Raw genomic sequence first — 20847 nt, 5'->3', positions numbered from 1 at the left:
ATTACCAGTGAAAGGGATGAATGATTGAGAGTACTGGTTAACTCTTGCATTAGCGAGTTGGACAGAATAGGGATGAGAGGAAGAAGAAAGCCTTGTGCAGCGAGGCCGCAGGAGAAGGGGAGGCATGCAGTTAGCAAGATCAGTAGAACAGTTACCATGAAAATAGCAATAAAAGATAGAAAGGAATGCAACATTTTGGCAGTGAGAAAGAGACTGAAGACAGTTAGTGAGAGGAGGGGAGTTGATGAGAAGAAGAGCTTTCGATTCCACTCTATCAAGCAAAGCTGTGTGACTGGAACCCCATCAAACATGCGAAGAGTACTCCATACAGGGACGGATAAGGCCCTTATACAGAGTAAGCAGTTGGAGGGGCGAGAAAAACTGTCGGAGACGCCTCAGAACACCTAACTTCATAGAAGCTATTTTAGCAAGAGATGAGATGTGAAGTTTCCAGTTAAAATTATGAGCAAAGGACAGACTGAGGATATTCATTGTGGAAGAGGGAGACAGCTGAGTGTCATTGAAGAAGAGGGGATAGTTGTCTGGAAGGTTGTGTCGAGTTGATAGAAGGATTTTCTCTACTCCAATCGGAAATCTTAGAAAGATCGGAAGTCAGGCGTTCCGTGGCGTCCCCACGTGATCTGTTGACTTCCTGAAGGGTTGGACGTCTCTGAAAGAACGTGGAAAGATGTAAGGTGGTATCATCAGCATAGGAGTGGATAGGGCAAGAAGTTTGGTTAAGAAGGTCATTATTGAATAATAGAAAGAGAGTGGGTGACAGGACAGAACCCTGAGGAACACCACTATTAATAGGTTTAGGAGAAGAACAGTAGCCGTCTACCACAGCAGCAATAGAGCGGTCAGAAAGGAAACTTGAGATAAAGTTGCAGAGAGAAGGATAGAAACTGTCAGAGGGCAGTTTTGAAATCAAAGCTTTATGCCAGATTCTATCAAAAGCTTTTGATATGTCTAATGCTACAGCAAAAAGTTTCACCGAAATCTCTAAAAGAGGATCACCAAGACTCAGTAAGAAAAGCCAGAAGATCACCAGTAGAGCGACCTTGACGGAAGCCATACTGGCGATCAGACAGAAGATTGTGAAGTGACAGATGTTTGAGAATCTTCCTATTCAGGATAGATTCAAAAACTTTAGACAAGCAAGAGATTAAAGCTATAGGTTGGTAGTTTAAGGGGTTAGAACGGTCACCCTTTTCAGGAACAGGCTGAATGTAGGCGAACTTCCAGCAGGAAGGAAAGGTAGAAGTCGATAGACAAAATTGGAAGAGTTTGGCCAGGCAAGGTGCAAGCACGGAAGCACAGTTTTTGAGAACAGTAGGAGGGATCCCATCAGGTCCATAAGTCTTCCGAGGGTTTAGGCCAGCAAGGGCATGGAAAACATCATTACAAAGAATTTCGATTGTAGACATGAAATAGTCAGCGGGAGGAGGAGAAGGAGGGACAAGCCCAGAATCATCCAAGGTGGAGTTGTGAGCAAAGGTTTGAGAAAAGAGTTCAGGTTTAGAGACAGAAGAGATGGCAGTGGTGCCATCAGGATGAAATAAAGGAGGGAAAGATGAAGAAGTGAAGTTATTTGAGATGTTTTTGGCTAGATGCCAGAAGTCACGAGGAGAGTTTGAGTTTGAAAGATTTTGACATTTTCTATTCATGAAAGAATGTTTGGCAAGTTGAAGAACAGACTTGGCATGATTCTGGGCAGAGATATAAAGTGCATGAGATTCAGGAGATGGAAGGCTCAAGTACCTTTTGTGGGCAACCTCTCTATCATGTATAGCACGAGAACAGGCTGAGTTAAACCAAGGTTTAGAAGGTTTAAGTTGAGAAAAAGAATGAGGAATGTACGCCTCCATGCCAGACACTAACACCTCTGTTATGCGTTCAGCACAAAGAGATGGGTCTCTGATATGGAAGCAGTAATCATTCCAGGGAAAATTAGCATAATACCTCCTCAGGTCCCCCCAACTGGCAGAGACAAAACACCAGAGGCACCTTCGCTTTGGGGGATCCTACAGAGGGATTGGAGAAATAGGACAAGATTCAGAAAAGAGATTGTGATCGGAGGAGCCCAACGGAGATGAAAGGGTGACAGCATAAGCAGAAGGGTTAGAGGTGAGGAAGAGATCAAGAATGTTGGGCGTGTCTCCAAGATGGTCAGGAATACGAGTAGGGTGTTGCACCAGTTGCTCTAGGTCATGGAGGATAACAAAGTTGAAGGCTAGTTCACCAGGGTGATCAGTGGAGGGAGAGGAAAGTCAAAGCTGGTGGTGAACATTGAAATCTCCAAGAATGGAAATCTCAGCAAAAGGGCAGAGGGACAGAATGTGCTCCACTTTAGAAGTTAAGTAGTCAAAGAAATTACTATAGTCAGAAGAGTTAGGAGAGAGATAAACAGCACAGATGAATTTAGTTTGAGAGTGACTGTTAAGTCATACCCAGATGGTGGAAAATTCGGAAGACTCAAGAGCGTGGGCACGAGAACAAGTTAAGTCGTTGCGTACATAGACGCAACATCCAGCTTTGAAATGAAAATGAGAACAGAGAAAGTAGGAGGGAACAGAGAAGGGGCTACTGTCAGTTGCCTCAGACAGCTGTGTTTCGGTGAGGAAAAGAAGATGAGGTTTAGTAGAGGAGAGGTGGTGTTCCACAGATTGAAAATTAGCTCTAAGACTGCAAATGTTGCAGAAGTTAATGTAGAAAAAGTTGAGGGAGGTGTCAAGGCATTTGTGGTCTTCAACAGGAGAGGTTTCCGACCTGGGGACATTTTTGGTCCCCTCCCCAGAGGGGAACTCCGAGCTCCGAGGCATTGTTTATTTCAGATCCCATTTTCTTTTAAATTTTGATTTGGAGTGAAGGGTGTATGTGTGGTAAGTGCATGCAGTTTTGTGTGAAGAAGGAGAGTTGTCTTTAGAAAGTAGGCTGTGACTGCCCCCTTGAGTTGTGAGACACAAAGGGAAACATTCAGCGAGATCACAACTAGCTTTAATGGAAGGTTCATAGCACCCCCTGAACTAGTGCTATTAGATCTCACTGGGAGTAAGTTATTGTTTTGGTAGGTGTCTACTACCTCCTCCTAAAATAGTAACACCACCTCCAGAGGTGGTTCCCACCAACCTCAGAACAACCTGATAGCAACCTCGTCACCATCCCTCCAAGCCTTCATGGATGCCATTTTGCAGCAGGAGGTTGCTCTGACATTGTTAAAGAATCTTGGATCCAGCTCCATGAGTGCTAGAGACAGAGGCAGGAAGGCAGCCAATCACAGCGAAGCTGCCACATTCAGCCCCTCACCCGGCAAATTCAAACCAAGAAAATTTGTTAAAACGGATGTGGTTGTACATTATGCAGACTTTTTGGTCTAACTTTATATTGTATGTTAAACTGGAAATTCATTAGATGAACATTCGTTAAGCGGAGTATTACTGCATTTATCTTATATTAAATCTATATTTGGTTGGTATTTAAAGCATGTTATTTTTTTAGGGGTGTGGGGTTGGGGGGTAAATTCATATCACAAGAACAAATTAATTGTATTTCCACTCATTTCTATGGGAAAAATTGATTTGATATACGATTTTTTTTATATACAACGATCGTCATGGAACGAATTAAAATCGTATGTTGAAGTACCACTGTACTGCTTATGCACCATTTTTTGTTCCAGATTTTACATTTAATGTGCTTTCAGTCATTGTTTTCTTACCCATTTGGGTTATGTACATGTCTTTTCTCAATTTATAAGGGGTTGGGAGAGGAAATTCCGCATATCTGGATATTTCGTATATGTGGGCAATTACTGTACGTATATATATACAGTGTTCCCTCGCTATTTCGCGATTTGACTTTCGCATCCTCACTGTTTCATGGGCTTTATACATACTCGTAGATACCTTCTGCAGATTTTTCCCTATATCATAGGATCCTTGGGGTCACTTACGAATACTGTACATACAGTAATTCAGTAAGTTGGTGTGTAATAATGACGACAATGTGTGTTACTATGTATATAAAGTACTGTACATGTATTGTTCGTATACATATACAGTGTTCCTCCGCCACTTTGTGATTCGTGATAAAAATGAAAAATTACAGCCATATCGGCAGCCATATCGTGGAAAAACACGTTTCATGTTGATGCATGAGAGAGGTTTCCCAGCATGCCAAACAAAGAGATGAGTTGAATCAGAGGTTTTGTACATACCCGCGGGCACTCGTACAAGGCGCGTGATGGGTTCCTGGCACGAGATCGACCAATGAGAGCAAGAGTGGATTTATCCCGTGAGCTGATTGGCTGCACATCATTGCAGCCTCACCCAACATTTTCCTTTGTTGTATCTCACCAGTCTCCCAGTCTCGTCCACACTGTTGACTGTCTCACATACTGTATCTTAAGGCGGCATCACACTAGCACTTTTCCGTCAACTTTGTAAAGACTGTCAACTTTTGTTGACGCTGATTGTCACACACACAAGCTCATTTGCACTTTCGTCGCATTTGTTAACTGTAAACAAACATGGCGGTCCCTTCACCCCAGAAAGACTGCCATTTTTGGCCTTTATTGCACTCTAAACATTCTGGTAGGCACATACACATACACGAAAATTCCTATGGGGAGCAATTCTACTTCGCGGTTTTTCAACTTTCGAGGGGGTTTCTGGTATCCATTAACCGCAATAAATGAGGGATCACTGTATATATATATATATATATATATATATATATATATATATATATATATATATATATATATATATACAGGCAACCCCGCTTAACGAAGGGGTTACGTTCTAAAAACACTTCGTTAAGCGAAACTTCGTTAAGTGAACCGATTATAACAAGTTTAACCCCTGATTTGAACTTCCATTGAGAGCAAGCAAAGCGAGAGTGCATCATAGTACAGTAAAAGGTTTAATGAAAGTAAAAATTATGAAGTTAAACATTTAGGTAGTTTAATTTGTCATTATAATGTACACTAATGTATGTATGTATGTAACTTTATAATGTTGATGATCTTAACTTTATGAAGGGAGGAAGAGTGAAACAGGAAAGACACTAACCGGCAACCTGTGGAATGTAAACAAAGTGCACATCATTGTACCGCATACAAAACTTATGTACCACATTTCCACAAGGCTTTCCATTTTATCCATTGTAGAGTCATGAGTTCAGGTGGTTCTTTTAGCTTTCAAGAAAGATACGGTCTCACCAGCCTTCTTAATAGAGTCTGCTGACTTGAAAATAGAGACAGTATAATATGGAGTCAAGATAGTGGCCAGCACTGCTATAGTTTTCTGGCCTCTCTCGTGTCTATGAATAATATCTAGCTTCACTTGGAGAGTAAGAGACTTGCTGGTCTTCTTACGAACACTAGGCCAATTGCAGGGCATTTTGGTGGTAAGTTGAGCTAGGGAAGACAAGCTGCTGCTGACGCTGTAATGTTTTGACTGGGGAGTGAGTGTTGCGCGTGTTGTTCACGAAAGGCTTGATCTTGATCTTGATCTTTATTGTATAGGTGTCCCAGGTTTTTTCCTGAGGCAGGCCTTAGTACCAGCAGTTCCTGGTGTATTCAAAAGCTTGCGTGATATGGTGGGGCTTTCAAATTTGGAAAAAAATTACCTGGATAAAACTTCGTTAAAGCGAGTTTGGTGTTCGTTAAATGAGCAGATGGTAGTAAAATTAAACCTTCGTTGTAGCAAAATTTCGTTGTGTGAACCTTCGTTAAACGGGGTTGTATGTATATATATATATATATATATATATATATATATATATATATATATATATATATATATATATATATATATATATATATATATATATATATATATATATATATATATATATATATATATATATATACAGTAAGGTCCCGAGTTACGCCAGAGTTACGTTCCTGAAACATGACGTAAGTCGATTTTATACGTAACTCGAGTTTTTGTACTTTCAAAGCATATTATCGAGTTTTCAACCAATCATTTTTTATGGTTATTCAGGTAAGTAAAAGGTTATATTGTTATATTGGTATATTATTTAAAACTATGTAGGAATATATTGATTAGGGCCACGAACGCAAAGGACTGCAGGTTTCAGAGAGGGGTGAGGCTGCCAGGAGGGTGGGCAGGTTGAATGTTGTGAGTCTTGTGACGCCCAGAGCGGACAGCAGGGAGCTTTGTGGAGTGCGGTGGGAGTTGAAGCGTTATATAAGTAAAAGGTTATATTGTTATATTATTTACAAGTATGTAGGAATATGAAACACAAGCTTGTTTTTGTTGTTGATTAGGGCCGCGAACGCGAAGGACTGCATGTTGCCAGAGGGGTGGACACCTGAGGCCGCCAGGAGGGTAGGCAGGTAGAATGTTGTGACGCCCGGGGCGGACAGCTGAGAGCGTAGTGCAGTGCGGTGGGAGTAGAAGCATGGGCAGCGGAGCAGGAAATGCAATAGGGATCAGCAGACAGGCGCAGACGGTGCAAGTGAGCTGCGAGTGTCGTGTGGCCCAGGCGAAGGCTCCGGAGTTGTTATTGTTGTGATGGTGGGTGCGCAACCCCTCAAGGTCGTCTACCTCCCCGTTGTCATGGTAACAGGCTTCCCATTTTCGTTTTCTCTTCCTCACACACAGCTGCTGCCTCACTCGCTCACTCATTCTGCCAAAAATATTGTAACCTAACATTAACATACACAAGCAACTTGTATTTTTTTTTATTATCATACGAGAATGTTTGACCACATAAAATTTATTTCTGTTTCATCATCTGACTTAAGAAAGCTGAAAGCCAAGTTAATGGAACATACCTGTTTCTGAGGTGATGTTGAAGTAAGAAGTTCTTTATCAGGGGAGTCTGGGGATGAACATCAGCTTGAGGTTGATGCTCTGGATGGAGTTGACAGTCGGGATGGAGTTGAAGATGTGGATGGAGTTGAGGCTGAAGATGAGGTTGAGGAATGAGAAGCTTGCTTGAAGAAATGAAGAATTGATGACTGTTTAGCAGCATATCTCTTCTCATCATAGATTTCTCTGTAGCAAGTCACTGCATCTTCCATTGCCCTGTGAACTCTGGCAAAGCATTCTGCATTTGGGTCTTGCTCTTCAAAGAACACCATTGCTTTTTCCAGGGCTTGAAAAGCACTTGCCATGTTTTTTATTGTAAATTGCCGTAACACTACGTCGTCATTTTCATCAGCCTCTGTTTGTTTCCCCAGCTCCATCAGATCTTCGGCGTTTAATTCTGAGTCATGAGAATCGAGGACCTCATTTATGTCACTCTCCTCTAGGTCCAGACTTAACTCATTCCCAAGCTTTACACAGTTGCTCTTGGTCTCCTCTACACTATCACTATCAAAACCTTTATAGTTATTCACTAGGCTAGGACACACGCTTTTCCACACACCATTCATGTTTGAACGTGTAACCTCAGCCCAACTTTCTCCAATGTTTTTCACGGCACTGTAAATGTTAAAACCTTTCCAAAACTCTTTCAGGCTTTTATCACCTTTTTCTGTTGCACGGATGGCCTGTTTGAAGGTTCTTCTCAGGTAATAGGCCTTGAAGGATCTGATCACCCCTTGATCCATTGGCTGAATCAATGACGTTGTGTTTGGTGGCATAAATACAACTTTAACATTTGGGTTGAGTTCACATAGGCTTGCAGAATGACCAGGAGCATTGTCAAGAATCAGCAGTGCTTTAAACGGCAGATTCTTCTGTGCACAGTAGCGCTCAACGTCAGGCACAAAACAACTGGAGAACCACTCAATGAACATTGCCCCTGTCACCCAAGCCTTGGCGTTACTTTTCCAATAAACTGGGAGACTAGCTTTAAGATTAATACCCTTCATAGCTCTAGGATTTTCTGAATGGTAAACTAGCAGCGGTTTCAGTTTAAAATCGCCAGCACAGTTACCCCCTAAGAGCAGTGTGAGTTGTTCCTTAGAGGCTTTGTGTTCTGGCATGCTTTTCTCCTCCTTTGCAATGTATGTCCTGCTGGGCATGCACTTCCAGTTCAGTCCCATCTCATCCACATTGAATATTAGCAGTGGAATGTAGCCCTCTTCTTTGATAATCTTTTCTAAGGTTTCAATGAACACTTTTGCTGCTCTGTCATCAGCACTAGCAGCTTCTTCACATATTTTTCTGTTTGTTAGATTTCCTCTAACTTTGAAACGTGTAAACCAGCCCTTGGAACCCACAAACGTTTCAATTGTTTCTCCATCCTGGTTACTTTCTTTTTTCAAGGCCTCATAGAGTGTGCGGGCTTTCTCACAAACTATTTGCTCACTCAGCGGCATGCTCTTCTGATTATTGTCCTCAATCCACAGCAAAAGCAGTCTTTCCATCTCTGTCAACACACCTGTTCTTTGCTTCGTTATCACTGTAGAGTTCATGGAGTAGCGCCCTTCACATTAGCCAAAATACGGTCCTTGTCCTTGAGAATGGTAGCAACAGTCGTCCGACTCATCCCTAATGCATGGCCGATCGCTGATGCTTTTTCTCCCTTCTCATGTCTTTTAATTATGTCCACTTTTTCTTGTAGGGTAATGGTTTTCCTGTTCTTAGCATTACTGCTATCACTCAGGAGTTTTCTTTTTGGTGTCATTGAGGAAGATACTAAGATAGTCAGCAAACGCAGATGTAGGAACACTCTTGCCAGGGGCAAAGGTGTGGTGGAACTGAGGTACGTAGAGTTATTGTATTCAAGCGTGAAGCAGGCGGTGTGGCGGATAACCACTAGTGACGCCTGGTGGCCCAAAATAACAATAAACCCTGCGCTTTACGATTTATAAATTTTCAATTTTTTAAATCTTAAATTGCCTTATAGTGGACTGACGTAAGTGCGAGTTTGATGTAACTCGAGACCGACCTAACCCGGGACCTTACTGTATATGTATATATATATATATATATATATATATATATATATATATATATATATATATATATATATATATATATATACACTATGTTTTATATAAAAGTTACTTTAATTTTACAGGAGCAAAGTAAGCGACTGACCTGCTTGGAGAGAGAATGAAGCCGGACTGTGTGAGAGCGAGTACACCAGCCTGTTCTCACAGTCGAGCACCCTTGGAGACACTTGCATCCTCCTCCTCTCAAATTATTGTCAGTCGTCACAATATGACTGGTGCGGACGTAATTAAAGGGGATTTGATTACATTATTACTGATGTAACATTAATGAAAGAAATTTTCCCAGACAGCCCAGTTCTCTCTCTGCCAACTAGAGTGAAAAATTTGTGTGTTAAGCTTATTATGTAATAATTTAATTTAATATTTTTAATTCACAGCTTGACAACCTTCTTTCTCTCTCCTCACGCTCGTGGCTTCAAACTTCCATCTATCTGTATGTATTTACCTATTTGTGTATTACAGGGCCCGAGCTAAGCTCTCTGTGTCCTGTCTCCTTGTCCACTCCTGTCATATCTCTCTTTCATCTGATTGACACACACTGCATCAACGACATCACTGCTCAGTTTATTCCACTTATCAATACTACGATGCGGGAAACTGTACTTTCTCACGTCATTTAGACAGATGTCTTTTATTAGTTTTTTTCCATGTCCTCGGAGATGACTACTTGTGGTCACCTTTATCAATTCTCTGTCCAATATGTCAATCTTGTTCACCAATTTATACATAGTTATCATGTCTTCCCTTGTTCTTCTCTCTTCTAATGTGGTCAGCCCCAGTTCCCTCAGTCTTTCCTCATAGTCTAACTCTTTGAATCCTGGTACCATCCTTGTTGCCAGCCTCTGTACCCTTTCCACCTTCTTCACATTTTTCTTCATGTGCGGTGACCAGACGCAAGCTGCATATTCTAACTGGGGTCTTATTAAAGTGCATAGTATCTTCATCATTCCTTCATCTAGGTAGTGGAATGCAAGACCAATATTTTGAACTTGTTACAATCTTCCACATTCTTTACTCTCCTCATAATTTTAGTATCGTCCACGAACATATTCATGTAACTGTCAATTCCTACTGGCATATCATTAACATAAATCAAAAACATGATGGGACCAAGCACTGACCCTTGTGGAACTCCACTGGTTACCTTTTTCTACTCTGACTTCTTTCCTTTCACCACTGTTCGCATTTCTCTTCCCACTAAGTAATTTTCTATCCATTTTGCTAGTTTATCACTTACTCCTCCAATCTTCTTTAGTTTCCACATCAGTCTATTGTGTGGCACTTTATCAAAGGCCTTTCTCAAGTCCAAGTAAATAGCAACCACCTATCCCTCTCTATGTTGTAGTATGTCAGTCACTCTTGAATAAAAACATAATAAATTGGATACACACGATCTTCCTTTTCTGAAAACAAACTGCCTTTCACTCAGAATGTTTTCATTTTCTAGATACTCACTCCACTTTGCTTTAATTACTTCTTCACATACCTTGCACAATATACTAGTTAACGATACTGGTCTGTAATTTAACAGTTCCATTCTACTTCCATTCTTATATATAGGCACAATGTCAGCTCTTTTCCACTCTTTCGGGACTATTCCTGTTCGTATGGAGGTTTCCACAATATCAAATATGGGGTTCAACAATTGATCTTTACATTCTTTCAGCAACCTCCCAGATATGCCATCAGGCCCCATTGATTTATTAATATCCAAGTTACTTATAATTTTCCTTATATCTTACTTTGCTTTATTTCCATAGGCCTTTCTCCTGTAAAATGCTCCTCCTTCGTAAACACTTTGCAAAAGTTGTCATTCAATATTTCAGCTATATCTCTAGCATCCTCATATACTTCTTCCCCGACTTTTACTTTTTATATTGCCTCCCTTTTATTTAGTTTTCCATTTATGAATTTGTAAAACATTTTAGGGTCACTATCACAGTTTTCCACCACTCTCTGTTCATATTCCTTTTGTGCTGTTCTCCTTACTTCAACATATCTATTCCTTGCTGTTTTGTAGACTTCTCTTTATAATACTTCACTGTTTTTCTTAAGTTTCTTCCATGCCTTTTCTTTGTTCTTTTTTGCTTCTTCACAATTTCTATTAAACCACTGCTTATTATTTAAAGTCCTCTTTCTGTGATATGGCACAAACTTCTTCACAGCAGAGTTATATAAATCCATAAATTTATCATATTTCAATTGCATATTCCCTTCCTGGTGTACCACAGACCAGTCAATTTCATTAAAGAACTCTCTTATATGGTTATAATTTGCCCTCATATAATTTAATTTTTCCTCCCTGTACTCCACACTCTTTTCCGTGCTTAATTCCGTATCCAGCTCAAATCTTAGGACATCATGGTCGCTTTTCCCCAAGGAACATTCATGTTCAATTTCCTCTTTTAGGGAGATGCCCCTGGTAAATACCAAATCCAACCTCTCTGCAACATCCTGTCCCCTGCACCTTGTTGGTGATCTCACCCACTGTGTCATCAAGCTATTTGTTGCTACGTTTAACAATTTTACGTCAGCCGTCGTCTCCGCTGACATGGGGCGCTCACATGAGATATGCGGGAGCCCAACCAAACACCAGTTGCGCACGCTTGACCACACCAGACGGACGTGCTGTGGACCCGCTGGTCCATTTGGTGCTTTTTCTTACAGCAGGCCACGTTACTTGTTACATAGGTACAGTGCCTACTATCCATTACCTGTTTAAGGGCAGTTAGTGCCTTACAAGATGGCTTTTTGTTGGCGGGAGGCTATATACAAGCTTACGGCTTTGTTTTGATCTCCCTTTGACGACCAGGTTGTGTGATGGAGTCTCCCGGCTCCAGTGATGATGGGGCTGGTGCCCTTGTTGGACCCTCCCTGGCCAATTGAGTGCCCAGTGCCCATGATTTGGACCATATTGGCAGGGGCAGTGACTCTTCCAGGAGTCGTCATGCGGGGGATCGGGCGAGGAAGCACCAGTCACGTTCGGTTCACGGTTCCGACGTGTTTGCCTCTGCCCCCTGCCCCCCGCCCGCTTCAACTCTACCTTCGGCCCCCACCCAGGCAGTGGAATGCTGTTTTAGACGCCCTGGCTGAGATGAGGTCTGAAATTGACCGTCTCAAGAGGGACCGTGGGAGCCTTCCCCCGGTTTCACCTAATCCTGTGGATGCGGGGGCCTCCTCCACTGCCCGCACCACCACGATTAATGAAGGTGCTGGGCCTTCTCATGGGCAGGCTTGCTCGCCATCCCCTCCTTCCTTCTCGGGATTCCCTGCAGACAGCAGTGATGATGATTCCGTTGGTGAGCCCTCCACTACTGTGAGTAGTGGAGTATTTTGGCCGACGGACGTGTTTTCGGCCAAAGTGGACAGTAAGGTGGCTGATATGATAAATTTTATGTTTGATAAGGGCATTCGAGAGGACGACTATAAAGCCTTATGTGAGGATGACTGTGTTTTGAGACCTGCTAACTGCCCTGCCCTCTCTGCAGTGGACTGCAACCCTCAAGTGTTGGAGGCACTGAGGCCAGAGGCCAGGAGAGTGGATTTTCGGCTGAGGGAGGTAAATAAGGACACTTTGAGGGCTGCTTCTATAATTACCAAATCTTTAGTAAAATTAGACAAAGTGACCAGTGATGAGCAGCACCATGTGGTGGCGCAGGAAACAAACCCGATAAATGGTGCACTGGCCTTGTTAGGTCATGCCAATGTTAGGAACAACCTCAATAGGAGGTTTGTGATGAAGCATGAATTGAATCACCTCTGCACAGAAAAAGTTCCCATGTCCAGATTTTTGTTTGGTGATGATATTTCCAAAAGTGTAAAACAGATTGAAGAATCGGCAAAGTTACGGTCCACCATCACAGCCAAGAGGCAGGTTTTCCGTGGCATCTTCCTGGCAGAACTAGAGGTTTCTCATCTAGGTTCCAGCCCTACGGGTTTAAGAGGTCAGCCTTCAAGTCTGGTCAGAGATCGTCCCAGGCTCCACGTTACCCAGACCCAAAAAACGCCAGGGGCCTGGGCTACTCCAAGCCCCAGCACTGAATCAGGCAAGTGACTGTTTTGTGGGTGGTAGACTTCACCACTTTGTCCATGAATGGAAGGAAATTACTTCTGATCCTTGTATATTAGATTTTGTTCAACACTGCCATTTGGATATTAATGTGGAGAATGTCAAACACTTATTTTTTCAGAAGGTTGAATACAGGTTTAATTCTTTAGAACAGGATGTTATTTCTACTGAAATTCAAAAATTACTTCTTAAGGTAATTTCTGTCACTGAGTGGCAATATGGACAAATTATTTCTCCTATTTTTCTAAGGAAAAAAAAAGAATGGTGGATATAGGATAGTTTTGAATTTAGAGAAACTTAATTTACACATTCCATATATCCACTTTAAAATGGAGGATTTTGAACTTGCGATCAAGCTCATTCATGCAGGTGACTTCTTGGCGTCAGTGGATTTAAAACATGGCTATTACTCAGTCAAGATAGCGGAGGAACAGCAAAGATTTTTCTGTTTCACATGGCAAGGGTTATTTACCAATTCAATTGTTTGCCTAATGGGGTGTCACAAGAACCTAGAATTTTCACACAACTTATGAAGCCAGTTTTTTCACATTTGAGGAACAAAGGTTATACTATCACCAGTTACATAGATGATTCACATATCTGCAACAGCTCACAAGCAGGTTGCCTCACTTGTGTGCAGGAAACTGTTTCCTTTTCAGGAGACTGGGTTTTGTATCAATGAGGAAAAGTCCATTCTTACTCCTACTAAGTCTATTGAATACTTAGGCAACATTATCAACACTGACACTATGAAAATTTCTTTGCCGGAAAGAAGAGTTTCTAAAATTCTTCTTGCTTGTGAGGATCTTATGCACAAGTCGGTTGCCCAGATTATACAGGTTGCACAGGTGATAGGTATTTTGGTCGCTGCCACCTCTGCGGTCGTTCTGGGAAAACTGCATTACAGAGTTCTTGAAAGGGCCAAGATTTATGCTTTACATCACTCTCATGAGAAATTTGATGCTATGATGCCTATTTCTGAGAAGCTGAAACAAGAATTACTCTGGTGGTGCAAAAATGCAGCAGTACAGGATAGGGTTATTTTCAGGCCAGCTGCAGAACTTGAATTGTTCACAGATGCTTCCAATATTGGTTTGGCAGCCTTAACCAGGTTTCTACACGTGGTAGTTGGTCTTTGGAGGAAACTTCATTACACATCAATGCTCTTGAACTTAAAGCAATTTTATTTACTCTGCAGACATTTCGGCAGGAAGTTAAGGAAAACATATTAAAATTTTTTGTGACAATTCTACAGCTGTTACTTATGTGAATGAAATGGAGGTACCAAATCTCTGCCCTGCAATGATCTTTCTATACTCATTTGGGACTGGTGTGTTGATAATGAAGTATGGATCACATGTTCACACATCCCGGGGAAAGCTAACTATGAGGCAGATGAGGCTTCTCGCACTTTCAATTCTTGGCACGAGTGTAAATTGGATGTCAATGTTTTTAGTTCTCTCTGTTCCACTTTTGGTACCCCCTCTATTGACCTGTTTGCATCTAGGCTTAACAAACAGATACCTATTTTTTTGCTCATGGAAACCTGACCCTGAGGGAACTTATTTTGATGCTTTCTCTCTTAACTGGACAAATTTTACTCTTCCTTATCTTTTTCCTCCCTTTTCCTTGATCTCTAGGTGTTTGCAGAAGATGGGGGCAGAGCAGGTCAAGGGGTGGATAGTGGTCCCACTCTGGAGATCACAGCCTTGGATGGGCAGGCTGCTCCATATGCTGATAGATCACCCCAGACTGCTCAGGAAATCAAAGAACATTTTAATGCATCCCTGCTCAACAGAAACACACCCTATCTTGACACACACTCGGTTGATGGCGTGCCTTCTTTCCGGGACTCCCTCATCATGGCGTCTTGGAAGCCAGGTACAGACAGGAAAACAGTACCAGTCACATCTCAAGCAATGGGTAAGCTTTTGTGGTAGAGGGGACATTAATCCCTTTAATCCAAATGTGAATGACATCATAAACTTTTTAACGGTGTCTTTCAACAGGGGTGTAGGTTATAGCTCCATTAACACCTCAAGGGGTATTATGGTAGATGGTGTATCTGCGGGCAGCCATCCCCTCGTCATCAGATTTCTGAAAGGTGTTTTTAACCTGCGACCCCCTAAACCACGGTACACAAAGACGTGGGATGTCCAACCTGTTGTAAATTTTCTGAGATCCCTATACCCAATGAACACACTTAGTTTAAAAGAAATTACGCTTAAACTGGTTATGCTGATGGCACTCACGCAGGCTGCACGCATCCAAACGTTGCACTTACTCATGCTTCCAGGCATCAACATTGAAGACTGTTCCATTACAATTCCGTTAGGGGACAACATTAAACAATGTAGGCCAAATTTTAACACTCAGTTTGTCACCTTTGTTGCTTTTGACAAGGATGCAAGACTTTGTGTTTGTAAGACTCTGAGAGAGTACATTACCAGGACCAATAATCTTAGATGTTTTCCAAATGCAGAAAATAGACTTCTCATTAGTTTTGTCAAACCTTATAAACCTGTGTCTAAAGATACCATTTCCAGATGGGTTAAGACTGTTCTTCATTTGGCTGGGATTAATACTAATGTGTTTACTGCAGGAAGTGTCAGATCGGCGGCAGCTTCAAAGGCCAAGGCTCTAGCTGTCCCCATCGGTACTATCATGGCAAAGCGGATGGTCTTGGGAATCAACCTTTGCTAGATTTTATGACAAGGGTATTGTAGGCATTTCGATCCTTTTCAGGATGCAGTTTTGCACGTAGATTAATAAGATTGGTTATGGTTAAGTTTTGGGTTTTCAAATTTTCAAATTTGTTAGTTATCAAATGAATTTGTATTATTGGTGACTTTGGGTAGATAAAGATACCGCTAAAGAGGATATTATATGCAATTGTACCATTGAATTCTTTATGTTTGAACTCTTTGAGTCATCATGTGTATATTCTTAATTTTTCATTTGGTTAAATGAAATTGTAGTGTTGTTCATTTGTTTTGGATAGATGACTATGCTGTACTTATGCCGGGTTCATTTTGGGGTTATGGCTGTAAAATTTACCCATCTCAAATGTTCTGTGGCCTTCACAATTATTAAATTTGCTATCAAGTCCCTTAAATGGCGCTCCTTATTTCCCATTTTTGGCATCATAGTTTGCGATTTACTATGAAACCCACATGGCTTTAAAACCTCATGTGAGCGCCCCATGTCAGCGGAGACGACAGCTGACGTAAAATTTTAAAAGTATATGAGACTTACCGTAGGTCAGTTGAAGTATGCTTGTAATTTTACGAAGGTCGTCTCTGTTGACAGGGGAGCCTTCACATGCTCTCCTCTCCCCGCCCTAGTTTTCGAGGGATTTATGTTCTGGGGATTTATGCCATAATTTCTTCACTCAATTTTATTTTTTCATGTGGTGTTCGTAGTCTTTAAAGTCTGGTGTTTGGTTGGGCTCCGATATCTCATGTGAACGCTCCCCTGTCAGCAGAGACGACCAGAAATTACAAGCATACTTCAACTGACCCACGGTAAATCTGTATACTTTTAAATTCCTCTACCCACTCACCACCATTCACAACTTCGTAGTCTTCCCACACTATTTCCTTACAATTAAAGTCCCCGACTATCATCACTCTATCCTTTCTGGTGAGTTCCTGTTTTATTCTGTCTAGAGTATTTCTCATCACCACTTGATACTGTTCATAGTTCCAAGCACTGGTTCTGGGTGGTATGTATACTGTTATAATATTAATGTCCTCTTACTATCTGTTATAAGCATACTTATCACTTCCTCATTTCCCTTACTAAAGTTCACCTCCTTCATTATCAGATCTTTCTTAGTAAAATCCATTATACCACCACCTTCTTTATTCTTTCTATCATTTCTCCATACTTTGTAGTGTTTTACATCAAATGTATGTGTGTTTGCATGTATGTATGTCTATATGCCTGATAATCCACATGCATTGTAGTTATACTATAAGATTAATAATTAATAACTTAATATTTGGTGTTCCTGGCATTACACTTCTTTTATAATTCCACTTCAGTTACTGAAGGCTGCTTCCTAACCTCTCTCTTTAGAACCTTGTCTATTCTATGGGAGGTTTTTCTTCAGGCCCCAGAGCCTGGTTCTCTTCGTGGAACCATACCTTCAGGGAGCGCAGTGGTAGCTTTCTTAAGTTTGTAGACAGTAACTCTATTCACGTACAAATCATCAGCTATGTGTATTACTGATATTCTTCCATTATAAGTTTGGTACGACCCATTGTGATGATCAAGAGCCACGTAGTAAGGAGTCAAAATCAGTTGAAAAGTGTAAAAAAGGCATTAAGGAGCAGTGAAAATGTAACTTCCTCACATCAAGCTCTGGGAGAGCAATGATGCACAAGATGCCTGGTAAACAATGGAGGAAGCAAGCAGAATCCCGCCACACATGGTAAGTCATCCTCTCCACCATTCACATGGTAGGAAAGTGAGTGAAGTTGTAAAACAAATCTTGTGTTGCATGATCACTTGCATTGCAAATTTTGCCATTTCATTTCCACTGTATTATGATGCAGCATAGATAAACCAAGTCTATCATTATATATATGTAGCAAACAACATGAGAAAAAACATCCATAAACACTGAAAGGCTTATCCATTCCATAGTAGGATAAGTTTTGCCTCACATACCAACCTCAGTTGAATACATATCTCTCTGGAACAAGTATACCATTAAAAATGGTGTCAGTACCTAAAGCTCACAATTAAGGCTTTTCCATTATAATTCTGGTTTTGTTCAATGTAACCAGTGACATTATAAACCAACAAATACAGTATCTAGGAGTCAACATAAAGACAAAACAAAGTTAAAATGACAACTAAATTGTGTGTGTGTATTTACCTAATTGTATTTACCTAATTGTAACATACGGAAAAGAGCTATGCTCGTGTTGTCCCGTCTCCATATCTATTAATGTCCAGCTTTTTCTTAAAATCATGAATATTCCTTGCGTTGACCACTTCCATGTCTAAACTATTCCATGCTTCCACCCTTCTATGAGGGAAGCTATATTTTTCACATCTCTCCTATAAGTGGCCATTTTAGTTTTTCCCATGCCCTCTCGACATTCTTCCATTCCACATACACAGATCTTCCCTATCCATTTTTCCATGCCAATCATCACTCTGTATATTGCTATCAGGTCTCCCTTTCTCTTCTGTTTTCCAGGGTTGGAAGTTGCATTCTTTTCAGTCTGTCTTCATAAGTCAAATCTCTTAAGTCAGGCACCATTTTCGTTGCAGCCCTCTGTACTTTCTCTAGTTTCCTTATGTGTTTCTTTAAGTTCGGAGCCCACTGTATTGTTGCATATTCAAGCCTCGGTCTTATCATTGCAGTAATTATTTTCTTCATCATTTCTTCATCTAGATATACGAACGCCACTCTTATGTTCCTCAATAAGTTCAATACTTCTCCAATTATTTTGTTTATATGTCTCTCTGGCGATAGGTCATTGGTAATTGTCACCCCAAGGTCTTTTCTTCATGACTGGTTTTATGTCTTCATTTCCTATCTTGTACATACTCCTGATTCTTCTTTCACTCTTGCCAAACTCTATTTTCTTGCATTTTGTCGTGTTGAACTCCATTTGCCATGTACAGCTCCATTTCCATATTCTGTCCAAGTCTTCCTGGAGTAGTTCGCAATCTTTGTCACATCTCACTTTTCGTAACAATTTTGCATCGTCTGCAAATAGGCTCACATAACTGGACACCCCATCCACCATGTCATTTATGTAGACTGCGAACATTACTGGTGCCAACACTGATCCCTGTGGAACTCCACTCTCCACCAATCCCCATTCTGATGGTCTGTCCTTAATTATTGTTCTCATTTCTCTTCCTACCAAAAGTCTTCCATCCATTTTAGTAAACTGCCATGCACTCCTCCTACCATTTCAAGTTTCCAGATCAGTCTCTGGTGTGGTACCTTATCAAAGGCCTTTTTTAAATCCAGATATATTCCATCAGCCCAACCATCTCTTTCCTGTATTACATCTATCACCCTCGAATAGTAACATATCAGGTTTGTCGTGCATGAACGCCCTTTCCTAAAACCAAATTGACACTCACAAAGTATGTCATTTTTCTCCAAGAAGTCTGTCCATCTAGTCTTCACCACCCTCTCACACATCTTAGCTACCACACTTGTAAGTGACACTGGTCTATAGTTCAATGGGTCTCTCTTGTTACCTGATTTATAGATTGGGACAATGTTAGCTCTTTTCCAGTCTTGGGGCACTACGCCTTCCCTTAATGAGGCATCAATTACTTCACAAACTTTTTCTGCCAATTGCTCCCTGCATTCTCTTAAAATCCATCCTGATACCCCATCAGGTCCCACAGCTTTTCTCACTTCTAAACTCCCCATCATGTTCTTGATCTCCTCCACGTTACTTGAAACTCCTTCATAATCCCTTTCTGTTCCATTACCAGTGGTTTGTCAAAAGCAGTCTCCTTTGTGAATACCTTCCGAAAGCATCCATTCATAGCCTCTGCCATTTCCCTGGGATCTTCACTGTATACTCCATTTACTTCTAAACTTTCAATACTTTCTCTATTTTTGATGTTGTTGTTCACATGTCTGTAAAAAGCCTTGGTTGGTCTTTACATTTATCAATTATATCCTTTTCTTGTTTCTTTCTTTCTTCTCTTCTAATCAACACATATTCATTTCTTGCTCTTTTGTAACTTTCCCACTGCTTAATCCGTCTTTTCCTTCTCCACCTCTTCCATGCATCCTCTTTTCTTGTTCTAGCCTTTTCACATCTATCGTTAAACCAGTCCTGCTTTCCAACTTCTCTATGTTGTCTTATTGGTACAAATTTTTCTCACCTTCTTTGTATATTTTATAAATTCCTTCCACTTTTCATTTGCTCCTTAGCACTCTTGAATTTCATCCAATTTGTCTCTTGAAAGAATTTCTTTAGGTTTCCAAAATCTGTCTTGGCATAATTCCATCTTCCCACTTTATATTCTTCATTTCTTCTAGATTTCTCTTCGTCTATCACCTTGAACTCCAAAACTGCATGATCACTCTTTGCTAAAGGGCACTCCACCCTCATCTCCTCAATGACCATTGGCTCTGTACTAAAGACCAAGTCCAGTCTTGACGATGCTCCCTCTCCTCCAAACCTAGTATCTTCTTTGACCCACTGAGTTAACACATTTTCCATTGCCAGTGTCAATAGTGTATTTCCCCATGTTGTCTCTGATCCTTCCATTGACCAGTCCTCCCAACACACCTCTTTACAATTAAAATCTCCCATCATTATAGTTCGTTCACAGCCACCCAACATTTCTTCCAGACATGTTCCTGTATCACTTATCATTTCTTCATATTCCTGTACTGACCATGCATTTGTCTTAGGTGGTACGTACACCACTATGTAGTGCCTCTTTTTCCTTCATTAGTTTCTGCTCTGATCTTTAGCACTTCTGCCTTTCCCATACCTTTTTCACTTGATCCACCTTTATATCTTTTTAACCAGCAACATCACTCCTCCTCCCATCTTACCTACTCTATTTCTTTTCCAAACGTTATATTTCCCTTCTCCAACCTTCATCAGGTCTTCTCCTCTCTCAGTTTTGTTTCAGTAAGACCCACAATATCTGGGTTCTTGTCCCTCAAGTAATCGTTGAGTTCTAAAATCCCGATATCACTCCATTTATGTTGGAATACATTACATTTCGCTCATATGTAAGTTTCTTTAGTCCTTTCTTGCTGTACTTTTCTGGGTTATGAACCACTTCCTCAGTCTCATATCCAAGATTCTCCAGAAAAACTCTTTCTTCTCTC

At 41.0% G+C, this 20847-nt stretch overlaps 1 protein-coding gene and 1 long non-coding RNA gene across 3 annotated transcripts in view; both read right to left on the bottom strand.

Annotated features, from left to right (window-relative positions):
- LOC123510745 (39S ribosomal protein L40, mitochondrial-like) overlaps positions 1-20847 on the bottom strand; it is a 219326-nt gene that overhangs the window by 91595 nt on the left and 106884 nt on the right. The gene's annotated exons all lie outside the window — the stretch shown is intronic.
- LOC123510746 overlaps positions 1-20847 on the bottom strand; it is a 33220-nt gene that overhangs the window by 11470 nt on the left and 903 nt on the right. The window contains exons 2-3 of one of the 2 annotated variants that reach the window (XR_006676582.1): positions 6806-6936; positions 6429-6657 (exon numbers count right to left, since the gene is read on the bottom strand). This is a non-coding gene — a long non-coding RNA (uncharacterized LOC123510746). Of the gene's footprint in view, positions 1-6428; positions 6658-6805; positions 6937-20847 lie in introns of those variants that run through there. The other variant, XR_006676583.1, reaches the window with a different exon arrangement.

Source organism: Portunus trituberculatus, chromosome 30, assembly GCF_017591435.1.
Source record: "Portunus trituberculatus isolate SZX2019 chromosome 30, ASM1759143v1, whole genome shotgun sequence".
NCBI lineage: Eukaryota > Metazoa > Arthropoda > Malacostraca > Decapoda > Portunidae > Portunus > Portunus trituberculatus.
Note: the sequence above shows the minus strand (reverse complement) of the source record. Positions and strands in the feature narration are given on the sequence as shown.